This window comes from Myxine glutinosa, unplaced genomic scaffold (genome assembly GCF_964187855.1).
Source record: "Myxine glutinosa unplaced genomic scaffold, kmMyxGlut1.1 SCAFFOLD_205, whole genome shotgun sequence".
NCBI classification, from domain to species: domain Eukaryota; kingdom Metazoa; phylum Chordata; class Myxini; order Myxiniformes; family Myxinidae; genus Myxine; species Myxine glutinosa.
The window spans coordinates 451810-463891 of record NW_027616381.1 but is presented as its reverse complement, the minus strand read 5'-3'; positions in this window follow the sequence as shown (position 1 = coordinate 463891).

Sequence of the window (12082 nt, the reverse complement as noted above, 5' to 3'; positions counted from 1 at the left end):
TTGATGAGAGTTGAAAATGGCAAATTTGATTGGTTAGGAGGGAGAGAAGACGAATTTGGTTTATGGGAGGAACGGGGAAGACAGTAGGGACGGTTGTTGATTTGTAAAGTAGATGTTTATGGGTAGTGTTGTGTTTTGTGGATGCAGTAAAGGGTAAGGGAGGGGCCATGTAGGTTACCTGGTGGGGGGGGGGGGCGTACGGTAGGAACGTACCTGTCTCACCTGGTTCCCATGTGCCCCCAGTGTGCATCACCTTGTATTGCGTGCACTTTTGCGCCCTTACCACCTTACTCACTTGTCTTTTCTTTTGTCTCCCACCTCCGAGGATCTGGCTTTGGGGCAGATGGAGAGGAGAGAGGGGTGCTGGCTCTGCAGTTGTGGGCCTGCACTTTTGCTGCTTGCTGCTGGGATCGATACACCATATGGACCGCAATGTTTGTGGCCGCCCACCATGGACCGCAGTTCTTTTGCGGCCAAGCACCACCCGTGGATGGACCTATGGGTCAACGTGGCACCTATGCCATACAGGTGAACCACTTTTAGTTGACACCACTGAAGGCCACAATACAGAAATGGATGCGGTTGGCGCCTTTCTTTATTTTTGAAAGCAGTAAGAAGGCCAAGTGCACCACACGAAGAGCAAGAGACACCTGCAGGGTTAGGGGTTGTCGTTTTTATTTTAACGAACAATGGTGGTGCACCGGATGGTGCTGACTGTGCATGATGGGGTGGTGCTTTTGGTGCTTGGAAGGGGTGCTCTGCACATTATTAAAGGCCGTAAGGCCACAGAGCACTCGTGGGTTGGTGTATCGATGCTGGCATGCGTGCTCTCTCTATGCAATAACATCTGCATGTGTTCCTCCAAAAACAGGTCCTGGATCGTAGTGTAAATATCAGCGTAGTCTTGTAAATAATGCTCCCTACCGGCTGTATGTTTAGTTTGCGAATTCTTTCCGCAATTCGGTTATCCTGTGGGTGTGTTTCTGTGAGGAGAAGGGTGCAACGTCACAGGGGGACATATTTACTCATTTGTGAATATCTGTAAAACTGTCGCACTCAGGGTAGAGTTAATAGTAGAGGGAACTACATCTGAGTGCCACACTAAAATAGGTAAGAATTTATCGGGTCGGGACGCCCCGAGGGTAGAGAAGGGTGCAATGTTGCGGATATGGAATTTGGCCTCCATATCCGCTTGTAAATATTCCCCTATTTCCCCAATACTCCCCAACTATCCCCAATCCCCCATTCCCTAGTCCCATTGTCTGTAAACGACACTCAGTAGAGCCGACCTTCCCCTTCTTCCCCCATTAAATGTCGTGCCCAGGTCCACCGCATCTCACGTAGACAACTTTCGGACCTCTTGCTAGTTATTCTTAGTCTATGTCAGTTAAGGACTCGTTTCCATTAATTCTGACTCTTCGTTGCACCAGAATGTGATTGTATGGCACCAGTAGTGAGTTTAGGACCTTCCAATACCTCCCCACAACCTCATCTCCGCATCCTCCCATCATCTCATGGAACAACAACAACTACAACCACAGCGGGGGCGGCGCGGCCGCGGTGCGGGGAGTGGGCGTCCTCCCTCCGGCTCGGTTAGCCGCCATGGCCCATGTGCTCCAGGTTACGGGGTTACCACGAAGGGGCTGGCTGTCAGTTCCTCGTCAAGGGCGGAGCCCGGTAACCCCCCCCCCCCCGCACCCAATGAGAAGCAACGGGCCGATGCCATCTGGGGCGGAGCTAACGAGCCGAGGGCGTGACTCCCCGCCGGATATACGAAGGACTCACCGGACGTGACGTGAGATGCGCCCCCAGCTTGAGACGACAAGTCACCACCTCCGAGCGCTGAGTGAGACCTCCCGCATCTTTGGGACTGGACCGGGTCGATTTTGCCCCTGAGCCAAGGTGCACCTTGAGCCATCGAAGACCTACCCCTCCTTGCCATCAATCCCCGTGTGAGTCAGTTTTGTCCCGTTTGTCTGTCGTCTGTCGGGGCTAATATAAGAGTGTGTCTAAGTGCCTATCTTCCTATGCTGTCCCTCATGTCGTTGTAATCTGACCTTCCGCCATAATAGAATCTCCTCCGGAGGTCTTGAGAACCGTATCCCTGGTGTCGTGTCATTTTAATCCCAGCCGTGTGTCCTTTTCCTCCATTGATTTAGCGTAGCGCGATTAGTCAACGTTCGGGTATAATCGGGTAACTTGTGCGGACACGGCGGCCATTCCGCTCGGCCCACCATAACATCAAAGTCGTGTCTGCAACAGTATTTTAGCACCAAATAACACATGGTATTTTAGCACCATAACACATGGTATTTTAGCACCATAACACATGGTATTTTGGCACCATAACACATGGTATTTTGGCACCATAAAACATGGTATTTTAGCACCATAACACATGGTATTTTAGCACCATAACACATGGTATTTTAGCACCATAACACATGGTATTTTGGCACCCTAACACATGGTATTTTGGCACCATAAAACAAGGTATTTTAGCACCATAACACGTGGTATTTTAGCACCATAACACATGGTATTTTAGCACCATAACACATGGTATTTTAGCACAATAACACATGGTATTTTAGCACCATAACACATGGTATTTTAGCACCATAACACGTGGTATTTTAGCACCATAACACATGGTATTTTAGCACCATAACACGTGGTATTTTAGCACCATAACACATGGTATTTTGGCACCATAACACATGGTATTTTGGCACCATAACACATCGTATTTTAGCACCATAACACATGGTATTTTAGCACCACAATACATGCTATTTTAGCACCATAACACATCGTATTTTGGCACCATAACACATGGTATTTTTGCACCATAACACATGGTAGTTTAGCACCATAACACATGGTATTTTAGCACCATAACACATGGTATTTTAGCACCATAACACATGGTATTTTAGCACCATAACACATGGTATTTTAGCACCATAACACATGGTATTTTAGCACCATAACACATGGTATTTTAGCACCATAACACATGGTATTTTAGCACCATAACACATGGTATTTTAGCACCATAACACATGGTATTTTTGCACCATAACACATGGTATTTTAGCACCATAACACGTGGTATTTTAGCACCATAACACGTGGTATTTTAGCACCATAACCCATGGTATTTTAGCACCATAACACATCGTATTTTAGCACCATAACACATGGTATTTTAGCACCACAATACATGCTATTTTAGCACCATAACACATCGTATTTTGGCACCATAACACATGGTATTTTTGCACCATAACACATGGTAGTTTAGCACCATAACACATGGTATTTTAGCACCATAACACATGGTATTTTAGCACCATAACACATGGTATTTTAGCACCATAACACATGGTATTTTAGCACCATAACACATGGTATTTTAGCACCATAACACATGGTATTTTAGCACCATAACACATGGTATTTTAGCACCATAACACATGGTATTTTAGCACTATAACACATGGTATTTTTGCACCATAACACATGGTATTTTAGCACCATAACACGTGGTATTTTAGCACCATAACACGTGGTATTTTAGCACCATAACCCATGGTATTTTAGCACCATAACACATGGTATTTTAGCACCATAACACATGGTATTTTAGCACCATAACACATGGTATTTTAGCACCAAATAACACATGGTATTTTAGCACCATAACACATGGTATTTTAGCACCATAACACATGGTATTTTAGCACCAAATAACACATGGTATTTTAGCACAATAACACATGGTATTTTAGCACCATAACACATGGTATTTTGGCACCATAACACATGATATTTTAGCACCATAACACATGGTATTTTAGCACCATAACACATGGTATTTTAGCACCAAATAACACATGGTATTTTAGCACCATAACACATCGTATTTTAGCACCATAACACATGGTATTTTAGCACCACAATACATGCTATTTTAGCACCATAACACATCGTATTTTGGCACCATAACACATGGTATTTTTGCACCGTAACACATGGTATTTTAGCACCATAACACATGGTATTTTAGCACCATAACACATGGTATTTTAGCACCATAACACATGGTATTTTAGCACCATAACACATGGTATTTTAGCACCATAACACATGGTATTTTAGCACCATAACACATGGTATTTTAGCACCATAACACATGGTATTTTAGCACCATAACACATGGTATTTTAGCACCATAACACATGGTATTTTAGCACCATAACACGTGGTATTTTAGCACCATAACACGTGGTATTTTAGCACCATAACACATGGTATTTTAGCACCATAACACATGGTATTTTAGCACCATAACACATGGTATTTTAGCACCATAACACATGGTATTTTAGCACCATAACACATGATATTTTAGCACCATAACACATGGTATTTTAGCACCATAACACATGGTATTTTAGCACCATAACACATGGTATTTTAGCACCAAATAACACATGGTATTTTAGCACCATAACACATGGTATTTTAGCACCATAACACATGGTATTTTAGCACCATAACACATGGTATTTTAGCACCATAACACATGGTATTTTAGCACCATAACACGTGGTATTTTAGCACCATAACACGTGGTATTTTAGCACCATAACACATGGTATTTTAGCACCATAACACATGGTATTTTAGCACCATAACACATGGTATTTTAGCACCATAACACATGGTATTTTAGCACCATAACACATGATATTTTAGCACCATAACACATGGTATTTTAGCACCATAACACATGGTATTTTAGCACCAAATAACACATGGTATTTTAGCACCATAACACATGGTATTTTAACACCATAACACATGGTATTTTGGCACCATAACACATGGTATTTTGGCACCATAAAACATGGTATTTTGGCACCATAACACATGGTATTTTGGCACCAAACACATGGTTATTTTAGCACCATAACACATGGTATTTTAGCACCATAACACATGGTATTTTAGCACCATACTACATGGTATTTTGGCACCATAACACATGGTATTTTGGCACCATAAAACAAGGTATTTTAGCACCATAACACGTGGTATTTTAGCACCATAACACATGGTATTTTAGCACCATAACACATGGTATTTTAGCACCATAACACATGGTATTTTAGCACCATAACACATGGTATTTTAGCACAATAACACATGGTATTTTAGCACCATAACACATGGTATTTTAGCACCATAACACGTGGTATTTTAGCACCATAACACATGGTATTTTAGCACCATAACACGTGGTATTTTAGCACCATAACACATGGTATTTTAGCACCATAACACATGGTATTTTAGCAACATAACACATCGTATTTTAGCACCATAACACATCGTATTTTGGCACCATAACACATGGTATTTTAGCACCATAACACATGTTATTTTAGCACCATAACACATGGTATTTTAGCACCATAACACATGGTATTTTAGCACCATAACACATGGTATTTTAGCACCACAACACATGGTATTTTGGCACCATAACATCGTATTTTAGCACCATAACACATGGTATTTTGGCACCATAACACATGGTATTTTGGCACCATAACACATCGTATTTTGGCACCATAACACATCGTATTTTGGCAACATAACATCGTATTTTAGCACCACAATACATGGTATTTTAGCACCACAACACATCGTATTTTTGCACCATAACACATGGTATTTTAGCACCATAACACATGGTATTTTAGCACCATAACACATGGTATTTTAGCACCACAACACATGGTATTTTGGCACCATAACATCGTATTTTAGCACCATAACACATGGTATTTTGGCACCATAACACATGGTATTTTGGCACCATAACACATCGTATTTTGGCACCATAACACATCGTATTTTGGCAACATAACATCGTATTTTAGCACCACAATACATGGTATTTTAGCACCACAACACATCGTATTTTTGCACCATAACACATGGTATTTTTGCACCATAACACATGGTATTTTAGCACCATAACACATGGTATTTTTGCACCGTAACACATGGTATTTTAGCACCATAACACATGGTATTTTAGCACCATAACACGTGGTATTTTAGCACCATAACACGTGGTATTTTAGCACCATAACACATGGTATTTTAGCACCATAACACATGGTATTTTAGCACCATAACACATGGTATTTTAGCACCATAACACATGGTATTTTAGCACCATAACACATGATATTTTAGCACCATAACACATGGTATTTTAGCACCATAACACATGGTATTTTAGCACCAAATAACACATGGTATTTTAGCACCATAACACATGGTATTTTAGCACCATAACACATGGTATTTTGGCACCATAACACATGGTATTTTGGCACCATAAAACATGGTATTTTGGCACCATAACACATGGTATTTTGGCACCAAACACATGGTTATTTTAGCACCATAACACATGGTATTTTAGCACCATAACACATGGTATTTTAGCACCATACTACATGGTATTTTGGCACCATAACACATGGTATTTTGGCACCATAAAACATGGTATTTTAGCACCATAACACGTGGTATTTTAGCACCATAACACATGGTATTTTAGCACCATAACACATGGTATTTTAGCACCATAACACATGGTATTTTAGCACCATAACACATGGTATTTTAGCACAATAACACATGGTATTTTAGCACCATAACACATGGTATTTTAGCACCATAACACGTGGTATTTTAGCACCATAACACATGGTATTTTAGCACCATAACACGTGGTATTTTAGCACCATAACACATGGTATTTTAGCACCATAACACATGGTATTTTAGCAACATAACACATCGTATTTTAGCACCATAACACATCGTATTTTGGCACCATAACACATGGTATTTTAGCACCATAACACATGTTATTTTAGCACCATAACACATGGTATTTTAGCACCATAACACATGGTATTTTAGCACCATAACACATGGTATTTTAGCACCACAACACATGGTATTTTGGCACCATAACATCGTATTTTAGCACCATAACACATGGTATTTTGGCACCATAACACATGGTATTTTGGCACCATAACACATCGTATTTTGGCACCATAACACATCGTATTTTGGCAACATAACATCGTATTTTAGCACCACAATACATGGTATTTTAGCACCACAACACATCGTATTTTTGCACCATAACACATGGTATTTTTGCACCATAACACATGGTATTTTGGCACCATAACACATGGTATTTTGGCACCATAACACATGGTATTTTAGCACCATAACACATGGTATTTTAGCACCATAACACATGGTATTTTAGCACAATAACATATGGTATTTTTGCACCATAACACATGGTATTTTAGCACCATAACACATGGTATTTTGGCACCATAACACATGGTATTTTAGCACCATAACACATGGTATTTTAGCACCATAACACATGGTATTTTAGCACCATAACACATGGTATTTTAGCACCATAACACGTGGTATTTTAGCACCATAACACGTGGTATTTTAGCACCATAACACGTGGTATTTTAGCACCATAACACATGGTATTTTAGCACCATAACACATGGTATATTAGCACCATAACACATGGTATTTTAGCACCATAACACATGGTATTTTAGCACCATAACACATGGTATTTTAGCACCATAACACATGGTATTTTAGCACCATAACACATGGTATTTTAGCACCATAACACATGATATTTTAGCACCATAACACATGGTATTTTAGCACCATAACACATGGTATTTTGGCACCATAACACATGGTATTTTAGCACCATAACACATGGTATTTTAGCACCATAACACATGGTATTTTAGCACCATAACACATGGTATTTTAGCACCATAACACGTGGTATTTTAGCACCATAACACGTGGTATTTTAGCACCATAACACATGGTATTTTAGCACCATAACACATTTTTTTTTTTTTTTTTTTTTTTTTTTAGCCATGTGTTATGCGCATGTTATGTTATACGCATGGTACACATGGTATTTTAGCACCACAACACATGGTATTTTGGCACCATAACATCGTATTTTAGCACCATAACACATGGTATTTTGGCACCATAACACATGGTATTTTGGCACCATAACACATCGTATTTTGGCAACATAACATCGTATTTTAGCACCACAATACATGGTATTTTAGCACCACAACACATCGTATTTTGGCACCATAACACATCGTATTTTTGCACCATAACACATGGTATTTTGGCACCATAACACATGGTATTTTGGCACCATAACACATGGTATTTTAGCACCATAACACATGGTATTTTAGCACCATAACACATGGTATTTTAGCACCATAACACATGGTATTTTGGCACCATAACACATGGTATTTTGGCACCATAACACATCGTATTTTGGCAACATAACATCGTATTTTAGCACCACAATACATGGTATTTTAGCACCACAACACATCGTATTTTGGCACCATAACACATCGTATTTTTGCACCATAACACATGGTATTTTGGCACCATAACACATGGTATTTTGGCACCATAACACATGGTATTTTAGCACAATAACACATGGTATTTTTGCACCATAACACATGGTATTTTAGCACCATAACACATGGTATTTTGGCACCATAACACATGGTATTTTAGCACCATAACACATGGTATTTTAGCACCATAACACATGGTATTTTAGCACCATAACACATGGTATTTTAGCACCATAACACGTGGTATTTTAGCACCATAACACGTGGTATTTTAGCACCATAACACATGGTATATTAGCACCATAACACATGGTATTTTAGCACCATAACACATGGTATTTTAGCACCATAACACATGGTATTTTAGCACCATAACACATGATATTTTAGCACCATAACACATGGTATTTTAGCACCATAACACATGGTATTTTAGCACCAAATAACACATGGTATTTTAGCACCATAACGCATGGTATTTTAGCACCATAACACATGGTATTTTAGCACCATAACACATGGTATTTTGGCACCATAACACATGGTATTTTGGCACCATAAAACATGGTATTTTGGCACCATAGCACATGGTATTTTAAAACCATTACACATGGTATTTTAGCACCATAACACATGGTATTTTAGCACCATAACACGTGGTATTTTAGCACCATAACACATCGTATTTTGCGTCGGTTATCACACCACACGTGGAGAAAAATTATCTTGTGCCGTGACAACGATGGACGTCGTACGGATGCACTCAATGTCTAAGGAGGTATTGTAATTGTTGTATTACTGTAATATGTTATTATTATTATGCCTGTTATTGTGTATTACTGTTATTGCTGTAATATGTTATTATTCCTGGGGCTTATGCCTCACCCTGGTAGAAGGTATAAACGAATCTTGTATAAGCAGCTAAAACCGTGTCCTGGGAGTTGTGACTCACCTTGTAGATTCTGTCGATAATTCATGTACGGGCATGCTAGAGTCTGGAGACATGGCGGAGAATTTTTTTTCTAGTTGTGTCACTGGGCAGCGTGGTCGGTTGGGTGTGGGCAGCATAATGGTCGAGGCTGGCATTCGAGTTAGCCAAAGAACTGAACTTGTCATCATTCGGAGGAGAGGTATGACTTGTGTCGGATACAGGAATTACATAATTTTTGCATATTGTCATTCATCTAGTCCATCAGCAAGGTTGACACTTGTCTTTTTGGCCTGAATGACAATGCTCGTCCACATTATACAAATGTTGTCAACATCTGCACTTTAGGAACACAACATCACTGGCATGATCTCTGAACTTAAATCAGACTGAACATGTTGGATGTTTACGACACTCTCGGGAGGAGAGTTTGTGGGTCGCCAACTCCATGCAGTCTGTTGATCAAGCGATTGTGGCCTTGGTCGAAGAGTGGCGCAACATCCCACACAAAGAGAGAGAGAGAGAACTCGATGGTCTGATATGCTCGATGACAGATGTGTAGAAGCTTGTATCAGGGTCAGTGGTGGCCACACATGTTATTAAATCCATCTCTGCCAATGTAAACTTGCCTGTGACTGGTGTGATTGCCAATTTGCATACTCACGTCAGACAGCCATGTTGTTTTCTCATAACAACTGATCTTTGGCTTCAACTGACAAATTTGTTTTTATGAACTGTACAGATCCCTCACTCTACAACCACACTCTGACCAAGTTTGACCATAATATTAAAAAATATACATATAAGCCTCAAAACTTTTGCCGCTTAATTCCTTGCGCAGAGTGTAATATAAATACATGTCATCACTTGACTGTGGATACGGCCATGGCCCTGTATATATTGGCTGCCACAGCACACATGCTCTGGATAAATCCACAACTCGGCATGTAGGCCTGCATGGGGCATTTTGTGTTTATTATTCTCAGTCCGAACCCGTGGCCTGCAATGAATCCAAAGGCAGCGGAACATGCTTTAGGAAATGCACAAAGCAAGATGGACAATGCAATGCAGCAAAGACCCCAAACCCTTTCCCTGACACCCCTACTTCATTTCATGTATCACAAAAACAATTATGAATCCCATTAAGACGAATGCATTCATTCTGCTCACTGCTCAAATGAACAAGTATTCACCTTGAAGGGACTTTTATATGAAAACAAACACAACTAGAAAGCATCTGAAAATGCAAAGCCCGTCCATGCGTCCGTTTGTATTCGGACGTCGTCTTATTCTTCTTCCATATGCTCAAATTAACGAAAACAGTTTAAAAAAAATACAAAATGAAAATTAATGATTTAATGCAGCCTTGAACTTTGAGCTTTAGATCTAAAAAAAAAATCAACTTCTAGATTTTGATTAGTGAACCAATTCAGTGACCCAATATGCAAATTCTTAAAATTTCAGGTCAATTCGGTGATAATTGGCGATTTTATGCAACCTTGACCTTTTGATCTAAAAACAACAATCGGCTTCTAGCTTTTGATTGGTGAACCAATTCAGTGACCCAATATGCAAATTCTTAAAATTTTAGGTCAGTTGGGTGAAAATTGGCGATTTTATACCACCATGACCTTTGACCTTTTGATCTGAAAAAAACAAAACAATCAGCTTCTAGCTTTTGATTGGTGAACCAATCCAGTGGCCCAAGATGCAAATTCTTAAAATTTCAGGTCAATTGGATGAAAAATGACGATTTTATGTGATATTGACCTTTGACCTTTTGAGCAAATTATTAATTTGGCTTCTCCATATTCTCATAATATAGCTTTGTTGAAAATTTGATGACAAAACTCAAATGGTAAATTTCGATTTCAGGTAAATTGAATGAAAATTGATGATTTTAGGTGACGCTGACCTTTAAATTTTGACCAAATCCATATTATCATAATAAAGCTTTGTCGAAATTTGATGACAAAACTCAAATCGTAAATTGAAATTTCAGGTCAATTGGATGAATATTGGTGATTTTATGTGACGCTAATCAGTTGTTGATGTGAATTGCCTTGAGGAGTACAGCACGAAAAGCTTCGTTGTTATGGTTATTATGTCGTGTTTGCTTTCTTGCATATTAAAGTTCTGTAGTACCGGTACCAAACATCTGTATATATATATATATTGTTGCAGATCCCCCGAAGCCCGTTCCTGTTACAAAAGGGAGATTAAACCCCCTTTTTCCCCCTGGGTCTTTGGGTCCGAGAGACCGAGTCGCCACTTCCGGGCAAACGTGGAAAAGGGTTTCAGGACAAATTCGCACGTACTTTTGGTACCCACACCGCAACGGAAGCGGGGATCGAGCCACGCTTAATCGAGTACGCCCGAGCGGAATGCGTATCACGTGACTCATGCTGTTACTTTTCTATTGGAACCCGATTAGAGCGGTTTTATTCGTACCATGCGAAGCCAATGATGGAAGAGACAGGACGGTCAAATCAGAAGGAAGAACAGCATTTATTTACACTATGCACAATGATCAGAATGAAAGGAAAGGAAAGGGACACAGAGCAGAGCTTAGTCAGTCTTACTT